This window comes from Dendrobates tinctorius, unplaced genomic scaffold, assembly GCF_039654945.1.
Source record: "Dendrobates tinctorius isolate UK_male_01 unplaced genomic scaffold, ASM3965494v1 ptg000069l, whole genome shotgun sequence".
NCBI classification, from domain to species: Eukaryota; Metazoa; Chordata; class Amphibia; order Anura; family Dendrobatidae; genus Dendrobates; species Dendrobates tinctorius.
The window spans coordinates 19769729-19793607 of record NW_027361737.1 but is presented as its reverse complement, the minus strand read 5'-3'; the positions used below and the strand labels follow the sequence as shown (position 1 = coordinate 19793607).

At 44.8% G+C, this 23879-nt stretch overlaps 1 protein-coding gene and 1 long non-coding RNA gene across 3 annotated transcripts in view; one reads left to right on the top strand and one right to left on the bottom strand.

The window, feature by feature from the left end:
* Positions 1 to 23879, bottom strand: part of KCNE4 (potassium voltage-gated channel subfamily E regulatory subunit 4) — a 67283-nt gene that overhangs the window by 19094 nt on the left and 24310 nt on the right. The window contains exon 2 of one of the 2 annotated variants that reach the window (XM_073581139.1): positions 10472 to 10638. The gene's annotated coding sequence lies outside the window, so the exon portion shown is untranslated. Of the gene's footprint in view, positions 1 to 1821; positions 1944 to 10471; positions 10639 to 23879 lie in introns of those variants that run through there. The other variant, XM_073581140.1, reaches the window with a different exon arrangement.
* LOC141095245 (uncharacterized) lies at positions 2127 to 12624 on the top strand. The gene is made up of 4 exons (XR_012233346.1): positions 2127 to 2170; positions 2279 to 2484; positions 11727 to 11816; positions 12255 to 12624. It is a non-coding gene; the product is annotated as an uncharacterized lncRNA (long non-coding RNA).

Here is a 23879-nt window from a genome sequence, read left to right as displayed (position 1 = left end):
GTTTGGTTCTGTGTGCTGTCTAAATGGTAAAACAAACCTCTAGAATATATTAATGCCCTGTGCAAGTGCACTAGAAAACAGTGCCCACATTTTGCCCCTAGAAAGTAATAATGCCCTCTCTATGTGCCCCTTTGACAGTCAGAATAGCCTGAGTTCACTTTAACAATAAGTGCCCACTTAACAATAATGTCCCAAGTCTCCCCCAGACTCTATAAAGTATAAGCCACCCCCATAGGAAGACTCTTTGTAATATAATGCACTGCCAATAGGTAGACTCTATATAGTATAATGAACTCTCCATAGGCAGACTCTATATAGAATAATGCAATTCCCATAGGCTGCCTCTATATAGTATAATGCACTCCCCATAGGCAGCCTCTATAGTATAATGCCCTTACCATAGGCAGACTCTATAGTATAATGCACTCCCAATAGGCAGACTCTATATAGTATAATGGACTCTCCATAGGCAGACTACAGTATAATGCACTCCCCATAGGCAGACTCTATAGTATAATGCACTCCCCTTAGGGAGACTCTATAGTATAACGCACTCCCCATAGGCAGACTTTATATAGTACAATGCACTCTCCATAGGCCTCTATATAGTATATTGCACTTCCCAAAGGCCTCCATACAGTATAATGCACTCCCCATAAAAAATAAAAATACATAAATAAATACAATACTCACATTTCCTCCTCGTTCTCCCGCTGCTCCAAGCGCCTGCACGTCTCAGGACAGCAAGTGCCAAATAATGACGTCATTGAGCCCTCTGTCAGTTATGTCAGACACAGAGGGGGAATGATGGGAGAGGGGGAATGATGACAGAGGAAGCATGACACTCCCTTTCTCATCATTGCTTTCAACTGTATTGACGGGCGGGGGGCCCGGTGCTGGCACTGGAACCAGTAGCGGCTGGGTGGCAGTGCATGGAGATCAAGTCTCACTGCTCTGCCACAGTTTAACTTTATGAGCACACTGTGCACACCCATACAGTTAACAGTAGAGTAGCTCCATGTGGGCCCCTCAGAGTGCAGAGCCAAGAGCAACCGCCTACTCTTCATCCCGGTAGCTACGCTACTGAGCTTATGCACTTGCCCTCTATGTGGGCGATCACACGGAACCGCACACAGAGCCAGTATCGTCTGCAATTTGCAGACATAACTGGCACATGTTTTACTATGGCTGTCTTAGCTTGGCCTTTTTGACACAATCAGGAGTCAAAAGAGTAGGTGGGTTCAAATCAGAGGCAGAATATGAAGGCAAAGAAATGGTTAACAGTCTATGGTGAAAACAGGTAATCAGTTCAAAGCTAATTCAGAGGCATGGTAGTATATTTAGCTCAGTCAGGTGTCAGAGAATATGTCCACAAATGTGCACCAGGAGCAAACCAAATAGAAAAACAATAACTGCAGATTGCTGCAAGTATAAAGTGAACCTGTCTTATCCTCATACGATATTAACTTGCAGATATTGGGTTAATAACCAAATTAATAGCATTATAAAGCTGCCATAACCTGTGCACTGATGCTGCAGAGATGGCTGTCAGTCAGTGTCGGGCGTAGTGGTTACAGCGACCGTTCACTATGCACCAAGCGGTGACCGAAGCTACGCCTCTGTGACTGAAAGGTGGCAGCTGCCGGGAGGAATAAAGTTCATCTCACAGTAGTCAGGATTTTAGTGCAGTGTCCGAACAGCTTTAGAATATTATTTTTATAATAACCCTATATCTCCAGGGTAAAGCACCACTCCACCTTTTTTCTTCAGTGCTGGAGTGGTGCTTCTAATATAACGTCCTTGCCATGGTGTTATACTCACCCACCAACATCTTCACCATTTTTCAGCACAGGTTCCACAGCACCATCTTGTGACCCCAACTTCTGACTGGCCGGAAGTCAGAAGTTACGTCACAAGTTCTCAATGTGTCTATGAGAACCAGAGCAAGGCTGTCACGATTCCTCATCTCAGTGTGAGTGGCAGCTCAGCCATCCAATCTGAGGCTTGGGCATGCTGAGCTGTCAGTGTGGTGAGTGACAGTCCAGCTGCCCAATCAGGGCCAGGGCATGCTGGACTTCTAACAGGTGTCTTCTGTTCGTATTGATTCCCAGGCTATTTAGCTGGCTGTCTGTCTCTTGTCTCTGCCAGTTGAAGATCTGCTCTGTTTTGTGTGAGTTTGCCTCTGTGCGGTCAGTGCTGTATTTTCATTTTATGCTGACCGACTGTTTGCCTTACTCCTCTGTTTTGATTCGCTAATTTCTTTGAATTCTGACCCCAGGGCCTGTGCAGACGTTTGAAAAGCCGGTGGTAGTGGTGGCGGCTTCTCCACCCAGCCAGCCTCCCTGGACCCAGAGGATGGTGCGGCTGGCAGCAGAGCTCCTGCTGCTGCTGGGACTTGTGCTGCTCAGCTCACACTGCACATCACTGTGCTGCGAGGGAGTCCTGCCAGCCCGGCCAATGTCAGCATTCAGCAGCCAGCTCCAAGTGAGTCTGCTCTTGGCTACCGCACTCCAGGCCAGAAACAAGTTTAGGAAAACTTTACTAGATGCAGTGATTGATGGATGATGCCACCTGCGGCTCCAACCCTGGGTGCAGTGTGAACATGACGATGTGGGGAGGGGGTGTTAAAGGGGGACTGCACATGATTATGTGGGGGGGGTTATAGGGGGACTGCGCATGATGATGGGGTTAAAGGGGGACTGCGCATGACGTGGGAATGGGGTTAAAGGGGTACGGCACATGATGTGGGGAGGGGGTTAAAGGGGGACTGCACATGATGTGGGGATGGGGGTTAAAGGGGGACTGCACATGATATGGGCATGGGGTTAAAGGGGGACAGCACATATGCTGTGGGGATGGGGTTAAAGGGGACTGCTCATGGTAATGTGGGGATGGGGTTAAAAGGGGACTGCACATGATAATGTGGGGATGGGGTTAAAAGGGGACTGCACATATGATGTGGGGAGGGGGTTAAAGGGGGACTGTACAGATGATGTGGGGGGTTATAGGGGACTGCACATGATGATGTGGGGATGCGGCTAAAGGGGGACTGCACATGATGATGTGGGTATGGGGTTAAAGGGGGACAGCACATGATGATGATATGGGCATGGGGTTATAGGGGGACTGCACATGATGATGTGGGGAGGGGGTTATAGGGGGACTGCACATGATGTGGGAATGGGGTTAAAGGGGGACTGCACAGATGATGTGGGGGGGTTAAAAGGGGACTGCACAGATGATGTGGGGATGGGGTTAAAGGGGACTGCACATGGTAATGTGGGGATGGGGTTAAAAAGGGACTGCACATGGTAATGTGGGGATGGGGTTAAAAGGGGACTGCACATATGATGTGGGGAGGGGGTTAAAAGGGGACTGCACAGATGATGTGGGGGGTTATAGGGGACAGAACATGATGATGTGGGGATGGGGTTAAAGGGGGACAGAACATGATGATGTGGGGATGGGGTTAAAGGGGGACAGAACATGATGATGTGGGGATGGGGTTAAAGGGGGACAGCACATGATGATGTGGGGATGGGGTTAAAAGGGGGACTGCACATGATTATGTGGGGGGGTTATAGGGGGACTGCGCATGATGACATGGGAATGGGGTTAAAGGGGGACAGCACATGATGATGTGGGGAGGGGGTTAAAGGGGACTGCACATGATGATGTGGGGATGGGGTTAAAGGAGTACTGCACATATGATATGGGGGGTTAAAGGGGGACTTCACATGATGTGGGGATGGGGTTAAAGGGGGACTGCCCATGATGAAGTGGGTATGGGGTTAAAGGTGGACTGCACATGATGTGGGGATGGGGTTAAAGGGGGACTGCACATATGCTGTGGGGTGGGGGTTATAGGGGGACTGCACAGATGATGTGGGGGGTTATAGGGAACTGCACATAATGATGTGGAGGGGGTTAAAAGGGGACAGCACATGATGACGTGGGGAGGGGGTTATAGGGGGACTGCACATGATGTTGTGGGGAGGGGGCTATAGGGGGACTGCACATGATGTTGTGGGGATGGGGTTAAAAGGGGACTGCACATGGTAATGTGGGGATGGGGTTAAAAGGGGACTGCACATGGTAATGTGGGGATGGGGTTAAAAGGGGACTGCACATGGTAATGTGGGGATGGGGTTAAAAGGGGACTGCACATGGTAATGTGGGGATGGGGTTAAAAGGGGACTGCACATGGTAATGTGGGGATGGGGTTAAAAGGGGACTGCACATGGTAATGTGGGGATGGGGTTAAAGGGGGACAGCACATGATGATGGGGTTAAAGGGGGACAGCACATGATGATGTGGGGATGGGGTTAAAGGGGGACAGCACATGATGATGTGGGGATGGGGTTAAAGGGGGACAGCACATGATGATGGCGTTATAGGGGGACTGCACATGATTATGTGGGGGGGTTATAGGGGGACTGCACATGATTATGTGGGGGGGTTATAGGGGGACTGCACATGATTATGTGGGGGTTATAGGGGGACTGCGCATGATGACATGGGAATGGAGTTAAAGGGAGACGGCACATGATGATGTGGGGAGGGGGTTAAAGGGGGACTGCACATGATGATGTGGGGGATGGGGTTAAAGGAGTACTGCACATATGATATGGGGGTTAAAGGGGGACTTCACATGATGTGGGGATGGGGTTAAAGGGGGACTGCACATGATGATATGGGCATGGGGTTAAAGGGGGACTGCACATATGCTGTGGGGTGGGGGTTATAGGGGGACTGCACAGATGATGTGAGGGGTTATAGGGAACTGCACATAATGATGTGGAGAGGGGGTTAAAAGGGGACAGCACATGATGACGTGGGGAGGGGGTTATATGGGGACTGCACATGATGTTGTGGGGAGGGGGTTATAGGGGGACTGCACATGATGTTGTGGGGATGGGGTTAAAGGGGGACTGCACATGATGTTGTGGGGATGGGGTTAAAGGGGGACTGCATAGATGATGTGGGGGGGTTAAAAGGGGACTGCATAGATGATGTGGGGGGTTAAAGGGGGACTGCACATGATGATGTGGGGATGGGGTTAAAGGGGACTGCACATGGTAATGTGGGGATGGGGTTAAAAGGGGACTGCACATGGTAATGTGGGGATGGGGTTAAAAGGGGACTGCACATGGTAATGTGGGGATGGGGTTAAAAGGGGACTGCACATGGTAATGTGGGGATGGGGTTAAAAGGGGACTGCACATGGTAATGTGGGGATGGGGTTAAAAGGGGACTGCACATGGTAATGTGGGGATGGGGTTAAAAAGGGACTGCACATATAATGTGGGGATGGGGTTAAAGGGGGACTGCACATATAATGTGGGGAGGGGGTTAAAGGGGGACTGCACATATAATGTGGGGAGGGGGTTAAAGGGGGACTGCACATATAATGTGGGGAGGGGGTTAAAGGGGGACTGCACATATAATGTGGGGAGGGGGTTAAAGGGGGACTGCACAGATGATGTGGGGAGGGGGTTAAAGGGGGACTGCACATGATTAAGTGAGGGGAGGGGACGGGAGACTGCAAATGATGAATTGAGTGAGGGAAGAGGAACAGCAATTGAATTGAAGGTAGGGAGTGGGGAGAGAGCAAATAATGAATTTTGAGGGTAGGGGAGTAATTGATATATTGAATGTGGGGGTAGAGCTGTTGATAATGAATAGAGGGTGGGAGTGAGAAGACATGACATTGAATTGGGGCTGATGAGGAGGCATACATACCATGATGGGGATGAGGAGGCATACATACCATGATGGGGATGAGGAGGCAAATGAAAAGTAGAAAAGAAGTACAGAAAAACGTGCACTCACAGCATGAATCAGTATCAAAAAAGGCTTTTATTAGACATACATATACCAAACAGGCAAATGTGCACAATAAGACATTATTAAAAACAAGTGAAAAGACATGCAGACTAGTGGATGCATAGTCATGATGAAATGCAAATTTATGCTCAAATGAATAAAGGGTTATACGTGAAAGTGATAAATCACTACTCAGCAGGAGAAGAAAACATGTGCAATCAGGCTCGGTCTGGCCTGGCGGGGTACCGGGGAAATCCCCGGTAGGCCCCAGCTGAGGAGAGAGGGGGGAAAAAAAATATAATGCATGCATTTATATTTGTAGCCGTGGGCCCTTTAAAAGTGCAGGGACTCGCACAGCGCTCAGGACAGTGGCAGGCTGGGCCAGGAAGCCCAGGGGGTCACGTACATGGGGGGGGGGGGGGCTTTTAAAGTGCAAAGTGCCATGGGAGCCAGGATTGTGCGCACTGCAGCTGGCCCTTTAACAGTGCAGGGGCGCGATGCTCAGGTCACTGCTGAAGCTAGGAGTGATGAAGGTGCTAATGGAAGAGAAGGTGTCTGCTGGCTCCCCTCCTGCACTGCTGGCAGCTAAGCTCTGAGGTCTTCATGATCAGGAGGGGGAGGGGAGGCTCCAGAGGAACACAGTGCTGGCCTGAAGTGAGTAATGGAGCTCCCCGATTATGGCTCTATCCTGACTCCTGTCCTCCACATCAACAAAAGCTGGTTTTCCTGTTTGCCCCGCACAGCTGCACTCTCTCTGCGCCCCCCCACAGAGCTGCACTCTCTGCCCAACACAGCTGCCCCCCCACAGCTGCCCTCTCTCTGCCCCCCCACAGCTGCCCCCTCTCTGCCCCCCACAGCTGCGCTCTCTCTGCTCCACACAGCTGCCCTCTAGTTGATGATATCACAATGTCTTCCCTCACTCCTGTGTTGTGATGGTGACAGGAGCTCCCCATGTTCTTCATGGCATTTGTTGCCAAGAGATCCATTTATCTTATTTCTGTGTGTATACACAAATCACATATATATACACTATATAAATTATATACACACTATACTGATTTATAGGGCAGGGTCACACTTGCGTGTGTAATGCGAGAAACTCACCTCAATACCCTACACTGCCGCCGGCACTTGGAGCCCCCCATTCTGGAAGTAAGTTGTGGCAAGGAGAATAAAACTTAATTTTCTTGCTGTAGCTAATGCTTTTCCATTAAGCCAGTTAACCAGGCTTTAAACCCCATTTACCTGCAGATTAACCCCATATCTGCAGATAAATACAGTTTCTCAAGGTGACAAGTTACCCTTAATGGGACTCTGAGTAAATAAGCAGGACTTCTTCTGTACTGAATCTCCAGGGGAAAAATGCAATGTACTACATCTGGGCAATAAAAATGAAAAAAGCATATACAGAATGGGAGGAATAGGCCTAAGCAACAGCACATGTGAAAAAGACTTGGGTATACTAATAGATCACAGACTGAATATGAGTCAACAGTGTGATGCAGCAGCAAAAAAGGCAAATGCAATTCTAGGATGTATTAACAGAAGCATACAGTCTAGATCACGTGAAGTCACTATTTCCCTCTACTCCTCTTTGGTCAGACCTCATCTGGAATATTGTGTCCAGTTTTGGGCACCACATTTTAAAAAAGACATCAACAAACTGGAGCAACTTCAGAAAAGAGCAACCAGAATGGTGAATGGCCTGCAAACCCTGTCTTATGAGGAAAGGTTGCAGGATCTGGGATTGTTTAGTTTGCAAAAGAGAAGACTGAGAGGAGACTTAATAGCAGTCTACAAATATCTAAAGGGCTGTCACATTGTAGAAGGATCAACTTTATTCTCATTTGCACAAGGAAAGACTAGAAGCAATGGGATGAAACTGAATGGGAGGAGACACAGTTTAGATATTAGAAAAAACTTTTTGACAGTTAGTGATCAATGAGTGGAACAAGCTGCCACGAGAAGTGCTGAGTTCTCCTTCAATGGAAGTCTTCAAACAGAGGCTGGACAGACATCTGACTGGGATGATTTAGCGAATCCTGCTTTGAGCAGGGGGTTGGACCAGATGGCCCAGGAGGTCCCTTCCAACTCTACGATTCTATGAAGTGTATTGCAGTGCAGGGACTGTTCGTTTCCTTGCACTGCAATACAACCTGTGAGCCACTGTGAAGGAGGCAAACAGATTATGTCTGTGTGAAGAAAGTGCTGCTGAGGTGTTTGCCAGCAGATTGTCACAAGTACAAGCAATTGCTAGCTTACTGCTATATCTAAACTGTCTGTTCAAGCCTTGTTGCCTTATTGTGATTAAAATTCCCCTTTACAACCCCAGTGATGAGAAGTAATCTGTTGGAAACCTTGGATGAAAGTCTTCAATTTCTCTGATGCGTCATCACAGGGAAACATAGGAATTACACAATTCTAGTTAAAATCAGTGGGTTGTCTGTGCAATTCAGGACAGGACTCAACTATCCACATTGACTATTCAGTTTAATAGGGAGTGATTTTTCGGACTCTCAACACTCGGATCCCAAGTAAATAGAATATTATGACATAGCCAGTTTATGTACCAAAAATCTGGGATGGGAGAGTCCCTTTATTTGCGTGCCTAGTTACTAAAGAATACTAACACAAGTTACTTTCTAATTGCGCTCCTTTCTTCCATCCTCACATTCTCATTTTATGATTACGGCACAACGCCAATAAGAAAGATTCAGAAATTTCCCCTGAGGCTGATGGTATAGGATTTCTTATTTATTTATGTTCCACCTCTCCCCTCTAATTTGATTGACAGCTCTGGCTTCATAGATCCAGAGAAAGATGAAGATAGATGGAAGATACAGATCTTCAGATTTTTCAGGGCTGTCGTTGGGCAAAATGGAATTTCAGCTCCCTCCAAAGAATTTCTATTGGGTTCAGCTCTGGAGACTGGCTAGGCCACTCCAGGACCTAGAAATGCTTCTTACTTAGACACTCCTTAGTTGCCCTGGCTGTGTGTGTTGGGTCATTGTCATGCTGGAAGATCTAGGTACTACCCATCTTTATTGCACTTGCTAAGGGAATGAGGTTATTGGCCAAAATATTGCGTTATACGACCCCATCCATCCTCCCTTCAATATGATGCAGTCGTACTGTCCCCTTTACAGAAAAGCACCCCCAAAGTATGATGAGTCCCCCACCATGCATCACAGTTGGGATGGTGTTCTTGGAGTTGTACTCATCCTTTTTCTTCTTCCAAATGCGAGGGGAGTTTATACCAAAACATTCTATTTTGGTCTCATCTGTCTACCTTACCTTCTCCCATGCCTCCTTCAAATGGGTCTGGACATGTGCTGGTGTGCGCAGGGGGAACTTGCATGCCGTGCAGGATTTTAATCCATGACGGTGTAGTGTGTTACTAACGGTGATTTTTGAGACTGTGGTCCCAGCTCTCTTCAGGTCATTGACCAGGTCCTTCCATGTAGTTCTTGGCTGATTGCTGAAATTTCTCAGAGTCATCCTTAGCTCACAAGGCGAAACCTTGCATGGAGCCACAGACAAGGAAGATTGACAGTCATTTGCGTTTCTTCCATTTAATAAAAACAAAAAACTTTGATATTGTGCAGTGCACATTACAGGTCTTTTGCACACTGTATAGTTTGCTAAAAGGCACACGTGAGAGATGTCGACAAATGAACAAGTAATAATACCGTTTATGGTAGCCATAGGGTGGGCCCCTAGAGTCAATTACCCTGGTGGGCCCTAGGTACCCCAGTCTGACCCTGTGTGCAATGGGTGCACTCACAAAGATAGAAATACTGTATATCAGAGCTGGATAGTACTAGCAGCTAATAATAAAGGAGTGCTCCTTATTGGACTAAATAGGGTTAATCCATAATGCCCAGATAATAGGCACACTCACAAAAAGTAGCAATGTATACACAGATGTTACATCAAATGATACTAGCCAATCCCAATATGACTAAGCACTGAATCAGTCCCTGCCACAATGGGGCGCCCTGGAGGGTCTTGCATGGACTTGTGCACTTTCGGCAGAGTATAAAGTATAGGTGTCGTTGGAGTAATATGTATCAGAAAATCAAATGTTTCTTTGTCAATCAATCCTTGCTATAAAGCAGGTTTCACAATATTCCCAATATTTCTAATGATCTGGAACTTAGGATCCTGAGAATTTCCTGTATACATCTTGATCACTTATCTGTCTCATTATTTCAGCCACATAATTTTCTTTATCCATGATCACCAGGGCTCTGCCCTTATCTGCCCTTTTTATAATAGTTTCATCATGGATTAATTCATTCATTGCTTTAACTTCCTCTGTTCTCAAATTTGGTCTAGTGAAACACTCCATTTTTTTGACCGCAGTGATTCAATATCTCGTGTAACTGCCTCAACAAATGTTTCTATTGCTGCAGAGCTATTTGGAGGTACAAATAGACTTTTCTTTTTCAAATCCATTTTTGCTATACATAATTCAGCCTCCTGACTTATCATATATTTACTCTTATTATTAAACCATTCCTTCAAATTAATTGCTCTAAAAAACCTATTCAAGTCAACTTTACAGTCAAGCCAATCGACATGCGTATTCATACAGAAAGAGGGACCCTTATTCAGTAGTGACAATTGTGAGTCAGTCAATACCTTTTTAGATAAATTGATCACTAGTTCTGATGGTTGGATCGTGTCACTGGTTTCGGTGATTGGCTGTAATTCTTCTGTTTTCCGCTTCTTTTCTCTTTTTTCTCTTTTCCATTGTAGCCTACCTCCTCTCCTTTTTTGACCTTTTCCTTGAGGAGGGTGATCTATTTCTGCTAGGAATAAACTTATGGTTAATTATATTATTTTTATCCATCAACTGTCTTGTATACGTCATATTAGTCCAATGACCTCTTCTCCTCCATTTTAAATTGTCTTTCTGCCAGTTATAGATATTTCCTGTTCTATAATCTTCAGAATCCCGGATCCACTTTTTTTGTTTATTATCCTCTAGTTCAGTACGCATTTTATCAATTCTCCCCTTGATTACTACAAAAAACGCATACCACTCCTCCTCTTTGATGTAACTTTTGATTTTTGCACACACAACATCCACCTTTTCTTGTAAAAATTTAATAACATCTTGTAAATATTCCATAGGGTTAATCCATAATGCCCAGATAATAGGCACACTCACAAAAAGTAGCAATGTATCAAAGCTGAAAAATACTGACAGCTAATAATAAAGGAATGCTCCCCATTCAAGTATATAGGGTTAAACCATGATGCCCAAGTTTTACTCTCGTGCTGTTCAGATGGAAAGAAAAAACAAGCAATATACAATCACATATAATTACCCAGAAATCACACTGTCCACAACGCCCAACGCGTGTCGCTGCGTCCAGCAGCTTCGTCAGGTTATGGATGAGGAGCCATTTATACTAGGACAAGATGGGGCCCGGCATACCAGAATAGAGAAGGGGCCCTGCATACCAGTATAGGGATGAGGGCGATCATTCCTGCCAGGATAGGGATGAGGAGGCCATGCACACCAGGCCAGGGATGAGGAGGCATGCATACCATGATGGGGATGAGGAGCCATGCATGCAATTATAGTGAGTCAGGGGAGTGGGAGGTACATAGTGGGGGGCGTTGAGTATGCAGTGACTGGTTATGAACTGGGGGAAAGAGTACAGGTGCTATTTTATACATTTATTAGGTGGGTAAAGTGGCTATGCATAGCTAGAAGGGGCTCAGTGGCGTAATATAATTTATATTTGGAATGGTGGATTGCATAATAACCAATTATGTATTAATGGTGGCTGCATATCTGTATTTAGATGTGTAGTGTAGAAGAAAGGGAAAAAAGAGGGGAATGTGCTCTGGAATCTGTCCTCTAGGTAACTGTTATTTTATGCAGAGATGAGTCCTGACTGGAAGAAGTGATGGCGGACTGCGCTGCATGAAAAAGAAAAGCAAAGATAAAGGCCTTCAGCTAGAGACGTCCCTGGTGAGTCAGTGTGTTACCTGTACAATTACACTATACACTTTGTACAGAGCTCCTGTGTATAATGTCACCAGTGATCACTATATTATCTGTACACTGACACTGTATACAGAGTTCCTGTGTATAATGTTACTGGTGATCACTGTATTTACCTGTACACTATATACAGAGCTCCTGTGTATAATGTTGTCAGTGATCACTGTATTACCTGTACACTGATACTGTATACTATGTACAGAGCTTGTGTATAATGTCACTGGTGATCACTGTATTACCTGTACACTGACAGTAAATACAGAGTTCCTGTGTATAATGTCACTTAGTAGTGTTTTTTCTTTTTTTAATTAATGATCAGTATTGTAGTATTCAGTCACCATGTGGTGGTAATATGTGGTTTGGTCATGATATGAAAATTACATAAAATATATTTATATTTTCTAGGCTAGAGGAGAATCCGGCCAAAAAGCCTACCGTGTCGTGGTGGCGGCTTAAAAATTCTTTTGGCCAGAACAAAAGCTGCTGGTTATGAATGTGATCTGGTGTTTGATGGGAACTGTTAACCCCTTCATGACCAAGCCTATTTTGACCTTAATGATCAGGCCATATTTTGCAAATCTGACCAGTGTCCCTTTATGAGGAAATAACTCAGGAACGCTTCAGCGCATCCTAGCGATTCTGAGACTGTTTTTTCGTGACATATTGGGCTTCATGATAGTGGTAAATTTAGGTCGATAATTTTTACGTTTATTTGTGAAAAAAATGGAAATTTGGCAAAAATTTTGCAAATTTCGCAATTTTCAAATTTTGAATTTTTCTTCTGTAAAACCAGAGAGTTATGTGACCCAAAATAGTTAATAAATAACATTTACCACATGTCTACTTTACATCAGCACAATTTTGGAAACAAAGTTTTTTTTTTGTTAGGAAGTTATAAGGGTTAAAATTTGACCAGCGATTTCTCATTTTTACAACAAAATTTACAAAACCATTTTTTTAGGGACCACCTCACATTTGAAGTCACTTTGAGGGGTCTATATGGCAGAAAATACCCAAAAGTGACACCATTCTAAGAACTGCACCCCTCAAGCTACTCAAAACTACATTCAAGAAGATTATTAACCCTTCAGGTGCTTCACAAGAACTAAAGCAACGTGGAAGGAAAAAAATGGACATTTTAATTTTTCCAACAAAAATTTTTTTTCGCATCAATTTTTTCATTTTCACTTTCACATGGGCAACAGGATAAAATGGATCCTAAAATTTGTTGGGCAATTTCTCCTGAGTACACCAATGCCTCATATGTGGTCATAAACCACTGTTTGTGCGCACAGCAGGGCGTGGAAGGGAAGGACCACCATTTGACTTTTTGAATGGACAATTAGCTCCAATTGTTAGCGGTTGCCATGTCGCATTTGGAGAGCCCCTGTGAGCCTAAACAATGGAGCTCCCCCACAAGTGACCCCATTTTGGAAACTAGACCCCCCAGGGAACTTATCTAGATGCATAGTTAGCACTTTGAACCCTCAGGTGCTTCACAAATTGATCTGTAAAAAAAGTCCTTTTTTTTTCACAAAAGTTTTCTTTTAGCCTCAATTTCTTCATTTTCACATGGGTAAAAGGATAAAATGGATCCTAAAATTTGTTGGGCAATTTCTCCTGAGTACACCAATACCTCATATGTGGTCATAAACCACTATTTGGGTGCACGGCAGGGCCCAGAAGGGAAGGAGTGCCATTTGACTTTTGAATGGAAAATTAACTCCAATCGTTAGCGGACACCATGTTGTGTTTGGAGAGCCCCTGTGTGCCTAAACAATGGAGTACCCCCACAAGTGACCCCATTTTGGAAACTAGACCCCCCAAGGAACTTATCTAGATGTGTGGTGAGCACTTTGAACCCCCAAGGGCTTCACAGAAGTTGATAACACCGAGCCGTGAAAATAAAAAAAAATTTTTTTCCCTCAAAAAATGATTATTTAGCCCCCAATTTTTTATTTTCACAAATGTAACAGGAAAAATTGGACCACAAAAGTTGTTGTCCAGTTTGTCCTGAGAATGCTGGTACCCCATATATGGGGGGGACCACTGTTTGGACACACGTCGGGGCTCGGAAGTGAAGTAGTGACGTTTTGAAATGCCGACTTGATGGAATGGTCTGCGGGCGTCATGTTACATTTGCAGAGCCTCTGATGTGCCTAAACAGTGGAAACCCCCCACAAGTGACACCATTTTGAAAACTAGACCCCCCCTATGGAACTTATCTAGATATGTTGTGAGCTCTTTGAACCCCAAAGTGCTTCACAGAAGTTTATAACGTAGAGCTGTAAAAATAAAAAATCATTTTTTTTTTCACAAAAATGATCTTTTTGTCCCCAATTTTTTATTTTATCAAGGGTAGCAAAAGGAATTGGACCCTAAAAGTTGTTGTGCAATTTGTCCTGAGTAGGCCGATACCCAATATGTGGGGGTAAACCTCTGTTTGGGTGCACGGTAGAGCTCAGAAGGGAAAGAGTGCAGTTTGACTTTTTCAACGCAGAATTGGCTGGAATTAAGATCGGACATCATGTTGCGTTTGCAGAGCCCCTGATGTGCCTAAACAGTGGAAACCTCCACAAGTCACACCATTTTGGAAACTAGACTCCCTAAGGAGCTTATCTAGATGTGTGGTGACCTCTTTGAACCCTCAAGTGCTTCACAGAAGTTTATAACGCAGAGCCGTGAAAATACAAAATCATTTTTTTCCACAAATATCATTTTTTAGCCCCCAATTTTTTATTTTCTCAAGGGTATCAGAAGAAATTAGACCCCCAAAGATGTTGTGCAATTTTTCCTGAGTACGCAGATACCCCATATGTTGGGGTAAACCACTGTTTGGATACATGTTGGGGCTCGGAAGGGAGGGAGCACTGTTTGACTTTTTGGACGCAAAATTGGCTGGAATCAATGGTGGCACCATGTCGCGTTTGGAGACCCCCTGGTGTGCCTAAATAGTGGAAACCCTCTCAATTCTAACTCAACCCTAATCCCAACCATAACCCTAACCACAAGTCTAACCCTAATCCCAACCCCAACACACCCCTAACTATAATCTTAACCCTAATTGCAACCCTAACCCTAAAGGAAAAATAAAAATAAATATATTTTCTTTATTATGTGTCCCTAGCTATGGGGTGATAAAGGGGGGCTTTATTTACTTTTTTGTATTTTGATCACTGTGATAGTTTATCACAGTAATCAAAGTGTACCTGTAAAATGAATGAATGAATCCGCCAGCTGCCAGATTCATGGGCGCACTGCGCATACGCCCGCCATTTTGTAAGATGGCGGCGCCCATGGAGAGATGACGGCGGGACACCGGGAGGTACCGGGACTCATGAGGTACCGGGGGGACTATAGGGGGCGATCAGAAGGCAGCAGGAAGCGGAGGGGGAGCAAATACTGACGGCGGCGGCCGATCGCCGCCGTCAGTAGGTGGCGGCGGCACATCGCCGCTGTCAGTCGGTGGGGGGGTTGGATCACGGTCTCCAGTCATGTCCGATGCTATTGCAGCATCGGCCATGGCTGGATGGTAATATTTCATTAAATTTCATTGATGAAATATTACTATTACTCTGATTGGCTGTTTCACTTTTAACAGCCAATCAGAGCGATCGTAGCCACGTGGGGGCGAAGCCACCCCCCTGTGGTGAAGTACAAAGCCCCCTGTATCTGCGGGTCGGGTGACCTTTCAGTGACCCTGGTTACCCGACCTGCGGGGGGAGCTTTAAAGTCATGACGTCACATAGGCGTCACTGGTCATAATGGCACAGGTTTTCATGACGCCTATGTGGCGTCATTGGTCGGGAAGGGGTTAATATCTGATTGATGAGGATGTGGTGGTGAAGTTGATTTTTCCAAGAGTGAGCGGTGGGACTGTGGAAGGGTCGAAGGGTGGAGGCGGATCTGGGGTGGAGTCTCAAGGGGGCCCGAAAACTTTGCCAGTATGGGGCCCCAAAATTCCTAGTGGCAGCCCTGCTGCTCAGTACCACTTTTCTGTATATATACACTGCACAGTACCACTCCTCCTGTCCTGTATATATAAACTGCACAGTTCCCCTCCTGTCCTGTTGTTGGAGAGGCGACATTGGTCTTTGGGAGGGTTAATATTGGTTTATTTTCAGGAATTCTATGGAAAAAAATGCTGTGTTTTTCGAACTATGACGCAGTTTTTTCCTCCCAAAATGTGAAGGAACATGGGGGGTGCGTCTTATAGTCTAGATGAATCGGCTCTGGCTGTGGTGGGGGAGCGACATCAGCGGAGCAGTAGGTCAAAGAGGCAGGAGCCAGTGGCTGTGGCTAACTCCTGTGCTGCTAAAGAGAAATGAATGTTCACTGCATTCCACCCCCATGGGCGTGCAGGGCAATGAATATTAATTTCTTTTTAGCATCCTGATATGATTGGTCCCATCCTTATCCTGATATGATTGGTCCCATCCTTTCCATATCCTGGAATGCATGGCTCAATCAGAAAAGTTTTAAAAAAAAACATTACACTTACCTTCCCGGCACTCCCTTGCAGCGTCCTTCTCCATTGCCAGCAGCTGCTTTGTTTGTAAGCAGTGCATGGCAGGGATGTAGTAATGTGCTGCTTACAAGCCGAAGGGCAGCTGCCGGAATACTGTGTTCTGCACGCAGGGACTGTTTGCGCATAGAGCTCTGAGTATTCATTGTTCTTCAGTAGCACGCAGTATCAGCCGGAGCCTTCCTGCTCCGGTTGGCGGTCACATGTGCTGATACTTAAGAAATGAATATCTCAAGTATCGGCACATGTGACCACTGGCACCAGCAAGAAGGCTCCAGCTGAGACTGTGTGCGCTACTGAAGAGCAATGAATGATCTCTGCGATGAACAGTCCTGGCGTGCAGAGAGCACTGAGTATTCCGGCAGCTGCACTTCAGCTTGAAAGCAGCGCATGACGTCCCTGCCATGTGCTGCTTACAAACATAAAGCAGCTGCTGGCAGCGGAGCAGGATGCTGCGAGAGAGCGCTGGAAAGGTAAGTGTAATGTTTTGGGTTTTTTAATCTTTTCTGATGGGGCCATACATACCAGGATAAAGAGAGGATGGGACCAATCATAACAGGATAAGGATAGGGCCATGCATAACAGGATGAGGATGAGGGTGATTCCTGCCAGGATAAGGATGAGGTGGACCATTCCTACCAGGATATGGATGAGGAGCCATTTATACTAGGACAAGATGGGGCCCTGCATACCAGAATAGGGAAGGGGCCCTGCATACCAGTATAGGGATGAGGGCGATCTTTCCTGCCAGGATAGGGATGAGGAGGCAATGTATACCATGATGGGGATGAGGAGGCAATGTATACCATGATGGGGATGAGGAGGCATGCATGCCATGATGGGGAGGAGGGAGCCATGCATACCAGGATAGGGATGAGGGAGCCATGCATACCAGGTTAGGGATGTGGGGCCATGTGTATTAGGATGGGGATGAGGGGACCATATTTACCAGGCTAGGGATGAGGGAGCCATGCCTACCAGGATAGGGATGAGGAGCCATGTGCATCAGGATGGGGATGAGGGGACCATATTTACCAGGATAGGGAATATTAAGTACAGAATTTACCACATTTATTGCTTCATTTTTATTTCCCCCCTAATTTCCTCCTCTAAAACCTAGGTGCATCTTATAGTCTGAAAAATATGGTGTATATATTGGAAAGTCCATTTAAATGGATTATGCCAAGTTATCCCCTATCCCAAGACCTATGTAGTCCCTGCAGTCCGACCACTGGGACCCCCATGATCCCGAGAACCGGCGCTCTAAAGAGGTCGATCATGCACACTGTGGCGGCATTCACACATGGCACTTCAAATAATGCCTTTAAGAGGAGTGTTGAAGGGCATCACAAAGTATAGCAAAATCCACTGATCGGGTGTGGGGGGAGTGTTCTAGTATTTGGGCTGCTGGGGTTTGTGTGGCAGGGCTGCTTTTTTGTCCCAGTCCGGCCCTGGTGCCAAATGGTGGATAGAGTGGTGTAAAAGATGGTGTTATTGGAGCAGTGGAAACGTGTCCTGTAGAGTAAGGAACCTCGCTCCTTTATTTGGGTTGGGGAAATGCCAGGAGAACGTTACCTGCCTGACAATAGGATAATGCTAAGGTTGTTTTCAAGGCATGGCTGTAGCCACTTAGCTACAGAGAAGGGTTTGTCCACAACAGAACAAATCCCATGTCAATTGACCCGGGGTGCATATAATAAAATGGAAAAAAAACACAAACTTTATACTTACGTCCTAGACTAGCACCATCCCTCCAATCTTAGATCTGTGTACCATGCTGTTCCATATAGTGACATTCAGTAAAAAATGTATACAGTGGGGTATGACTATTATAGGCTTCATTAAAGGTATACATCAGAAACACTCCCAGCAGAATAGACACCGAAAATGCAGTCTAAAAAACGTACGTAACTTGGCTGAACAAACTGTTCAAGCATTGCACCCCTGAAAACAAAACAGCCCCCATTCTACATTTCAGCCATTTCCAGGCATTGTCAGTATTGCTTATCACAGACAAGTAATGTTGAACCATTTCATGTACCTTGGTGAATAAACATAGTTTGTTTGTTTTTTATCTAACTTGGAATACTGTGGATTTTCTATTTTAATGGATTTCGGATGTTCTTTGATCCTAGACATGACATGGCTTTTTACTCTAACACATATGCTAACGAAGAGAGCTGCTTTCTTATGAAAAGTTGGATGGTTTATCTAAAAAGCTGCCTCCCAAAGAATTTCTCATTACCTATCTCTTAAGAAATCTTGAATGGAGAGCAGACACATTTATCACCCAAATCACCTCACATTTTCTGTTAGCTGTGCTATTGTTTCATTCCGCTTTTTCTGATCTAATAATAACATTTACTTTAGCAATATACTCTGTTCTACAGGAGGAGTTGGCTAGACCAAATACCTAGATATCAGCTTTCTGCATAAAACATGTATGATAACTCCATTGAGACAGCACCTGACGTAATCCAATTCCCCACAAGACTCAATACACAAACCTATGGATTCACAGATGCATCAATACCCTATGTGTGAGTTGTCCAAAAAATATGAAAAAAAAACAACAGCACCGGGGTCTTTAAAAATTGAAAAAGTGTGGATTTTTTACCACCACATAGTGTGCAACATTTTGGCTCAATAATGTGCCTTTCTTAATCCTGGTTATCATGTATGAGCTGTAATACATCCTCCAAAAGTACCTCAATGTGTGTATTCCTAGGTCATATGCACTAAAGGGTATTATGATAATATGATATATGACCCCAGTCCCATAGATAGAGGGGAGACATGCATCTATCAGACATTTATGGTACATTCTGTGGATATGCTAGAAATGTCACCCACAAGACAGTACCTTTACCTCAATAAGAGTCCCCAGGGAGTAAACCAGGCTCCAAACTTATCAGCTGCTTATGATGCAATACACTTCTCAATTGATACTTAACAAAACCTTTCTTTTCTTATGGTTTGCATCATTCTCGTCAAGGACTCTAAAGCAAGCGAAAAGGTGTAGTAACAGTGGACATTCCAAAATTCAAGGGATGCAATGTAAGACCATTAAAAAGATTTCTGGGATTTTTTTTTTTTTTTTACTATGGGCCTAACAAATGACAGGCAAGTAGTTACTAACTGTCTGCCTGTTCTACATGACACCATCTCAGAGCAGTCACTGGCCGCTCCTGTCGGTGATTCTGCTGCTTTGGGTCATCAGAGCAGATCTTCCTCTTCTGGGCTTCTCTGTTGATGTGGTGTGACTGCCGACGTCATGCTGATTGACAGCCGGCTTTCCACAGTTGATCTGCCAGCTGTCCAACAGCATTACATCGTCAGTCATGCTTCATCAGCAGAGCGGAAGAGAAGCAGTTCCTCAGTTGATGAGACGTAAGCGGAAGCCGCAGAATCACTGTCAGGAGCGGTCTGTGACCACTCTGAGCCGGCAGAGGTCGGCACCAGGCAGAACAGGGCAGGTAGTTAGCAGCTACCTGCCTGTCAGTTCTTTGTCCCATAGTAAACAATATAAAATAGTCCCTGATAACCTCTTTAATGCTAATCCTCACACATGGCTAAGTATATAGCAGGGCCAGACTGGGATAAAAAAAAAAAAAAAGCAGCCCTGCCACACGAACCTCACCAACCCACATACTATAACACTCCCCACCTCCGATCTGTGAATTTTGCTATACTTTGTCGTACCCCTCAACACTCCTCTTAAAGGAGCCATTTGAAGAGTCACATGTGAATGGCGCCATAGTGCGCTTGATCGACCACAGCTCCATTTACAGCTCTGGCAAAAATTAAGAGAGCACGGCACAGTTTTATAAAAATCAGCTTCTCTCCATGTCTGACAGGCTTTCCATTCCAGTGTCAGTTGAATTCCAACCAGAGTACACCTCATTCTGCTTAACGTGCTTCTGATTAGGTGATCACCTAAACCAAATCTTACTTAACAAAGGAAAGTATAAAAAATCCTGCTGTGATGTTCACAATCCTCTTGCAATAGGACAAGCTGGATGACAAAACAAGTGCTAGTAATATCCCAAAAGTAATAGGAATGAAAAAAAATAACTTTTAACCATGTCAAAGGAGTTGAAAAGAAAAGTCTTGAGTGAGGAAAAGAAGGGGTCATTTCTGGCTTTACTAGCAGAGGGATACAGTGAGCGTCTTGTTGCTTCCATCATTAAAATTTATAAGACTGCAGTCCATTACAACAAGGTCAAGCAGCAGACATTGGGGACAACAAAGCTACAGACCGGCAGAGGGCGAAAAATATACCTATAAAGAGAAAAATCAGAAACTGAATATTTTGCTGTGCTCTCTTAATTTTTGCCAGAGAGGTATGTAATAGGCAGCAGCAGCAGACAGTAATGGACCCTCTTGATGTATGCAATGATATATCTATAAACCGACATACAGTGCCTGCATGCCTTGCACTGATATGTATATAGCTGCATACACTCCCCTGCCTACCTAGCACTGCAATCTATATACCCCTTAATAAGTCCTTAGGACCGTTGGTTTAGCTGGATTTGTGGATTCTATGATAGTATACCCACACTAACTTATAAACCCTAAAATCTGACCCTATCTTGGCAACAGCTCTCCATGCATCTGATTCCGGACGTGACTGTGACGAGCAGGGCAGCGGCAGGTCTCTTATAGACCTGATGATGCTGTGTGGCTAGCCAATCACTGTAATACTGCAACAAAGATATCTGCAGCATTACAGTGCATGGCAGACAATCCCTGTATGTTGATTGGCTCTCTAAAGAGTGCCAAACATGCAGGTTAGGGGACCCGTGCTCCCGCCAAATAACAGTGGAAATGCTCGGCACTCGCCGAATACAGCGATATTCAGGCGAGTAACAAGCATTACTGAGCCTGGTTACTCATCACTAGTACCAAGTCAGTAATTCCGGTCAGCTGCCGCCGACAGCGATAACAGCTGATCAGCCGGGGTGGCGGCTGTCAGACACCCCAGACAATCAGACATTCCCGGTGAAAGACCTGGCTAGTCACTGCCTGCGTTGAGAAACATGTGATGGTGTCTCCGCGGCTTATATATTTGCATGTTTTACATATTTCCCATAAGGGATGGGAGCAGTGCTCTAGAATCACTGCGTTGAGAAACACATCATGGTGTCTCCGCAGTGTCGGATGTTGATCTCCATGAGGTCATTCATCCTCCTCTTTTCATGGTCTGCTACTAGGCATTGCTCCTACTAGCCAGTTTCCTACTCCACACTGATGAGGGGCAATACCCCGAAACAGCTGTCTGTGGATGGATACCATGTTTTGGCATAGGTGGTTTCCTTCATTGGAGACTGCCCTTCCCGTGGTTGTTCCTTCCCGGTGAAAGACCTGGCTAGTCACTGCCTGTGTTGAGAAACATGTGATGGTGTCTCCGCGGCTTATATATTTGCATGTTTTACATATTTCCCATAAGGGATGGGAGCAGTGCTCTAGAATCACTGCGTTGAGAAACACGTGATGGTGTCTCCGCAGTGTCGGATGTTGATCTCCATGAGGTCATTCATCCTCCTCTTTTCATAATCAGACATTGATGACCTATCCCATGGATAGGACATCAATGTAAAAGTAGTGGACAACGTCTTTAAGTTTCATGATAGAAGATATTGTGATGTGAGATGTAGATGCGTTTGATGATTCTCCTACAAGGTTTCCATGTCCTTAGAGAGGCGCCCCTAATGTATTACCATTCGGATAATATATTCCAGCAATACTCATATATACACATATTGTAATGAGGGAAAAAAAAAACAAAAACATTACATAGCAGTTTTTTGAAAATTATAAAAAAAAATTGTGAGATGTTTGAGTATATTTTTATTCTAGATGTGCTGAAAAAAGGAACGTTTATCGTATGTTCTTTTCTCACAGTTACAACTGCTGGAATAGAAGTCTAAAGATTTGTCAGTGGAAGAATGAACTGCCTGGACTGGCACATGGTTACCGACCTCCGGTCTGTTCTTCCTTCTGTAGCAAAACTGATTGGGTACATTTGCTGAATGACCTGCCATAACAAAACTGGCTATCAAATGTCTAAATCTTTTGTTAATACAGCTCTGGTGATTACTAAACATTTAAGGTGTTGTGATACAAATAACAGAAGCTGAAATGTTGGGTTGTCTTAAAAGTTTCTAGGAGGAGAAAGCTTCAGTATGGTGACCCCAGTAGGGTTCATTTAGATTATAATGGGTGCAGTGGAAACTCAAACTTCACTATTATGTTCTTTTCATACATTATGTATTGAACTGTCCAAAAAAAAAAAAAATTTCTCAAATGTTTTTTAAAATATAAATTTTCTTGTATTTTTGCTGAACTCGCGATACTGCTGCTGCACTCATCCCATTTGATCCATGAAAATGCGTCACTTAGTACTAAAAGGCATCAATAGAAAGGCCTTGTATATTTCAGCAGAACAATGCTAAACTGCGTACTGCATCCGTCACAACAACATGGCTTCACAGAAGAAGACCTCAGGTAATGAACCGGCCGCCTGCAGCCCAGACTTTTCACCAGTATAAAACACTTGATGCATTATGAAATGAAAAATCCAGCAAAGACCCGGGACTGTAGCGCAACTAGAATCTTACATCAGACAATAATGGGACATTCCTCTCCCAAAACTCCAGCAATTGGTCTCCTCGGATCCCAGTCATTTACGAAATGTTGCAAAGTGAAGAGGGGATGCTTCACAATGGTACACATGGCACTGGTTCAACTTTTTTTGCCTCATGTTTCATTTGGTTCTCTTTGTTTACTCTAAGGCTTTGTACCCACGTTGCATTTTTCTATGCGTTTCCGCAGCGGAAACGCTTAAAAAACGCTAAGAAAACGCATCCCAATGCAATCCTATGGGATTCCGCAATTGCTGTGCCCATGCTGCAGATTTTTCCGCTGCGGAATCGCATAGCGGTAAAATCCGCAGCATGTTCATTATTTCTGCGTAATTGCGGCGATTCCGCCACCATAGGATTGCATTGAAACGCTCACTTTACGCATGTGGCTATGCCCACCATGCGTAAAGTGAGCTCTTCATGTGCGGATGGTACCCAGGGTCTGGAGGAGAGGAGACTCTCGTTCATGCCCTGGGTACCATATCTCTGTAAAAAATAGAATTAAAATAAAAAATAGGGATATACTTACCTTCTGTCAGCCCCCGGAATCCTCCCGCCTCTCAGCCGCGCTGCTAGCATCTTCTGTTCCCAGTGATTAATTGCGCGAATGACCTCTACGTCATCAGAGGTCATTGTCGCAAGGCATCCCTGGGAACGGAAGATGCTGGCAGCGTGGCTGGAGGATTTCGGGGGTCAACAGAAGGTAAGTATATCCCTATTTTTTATTTTTCTTTATTTTTAAAATACTATCTTTTACTCTTGATGCTGCACTATGCTTGACAAGTGTGACCAACCTGTCAATCACTTTTCCAAGTGATGCTTCAAATCGTTTGGAAAAGCACAAGCATTCTGCAAACT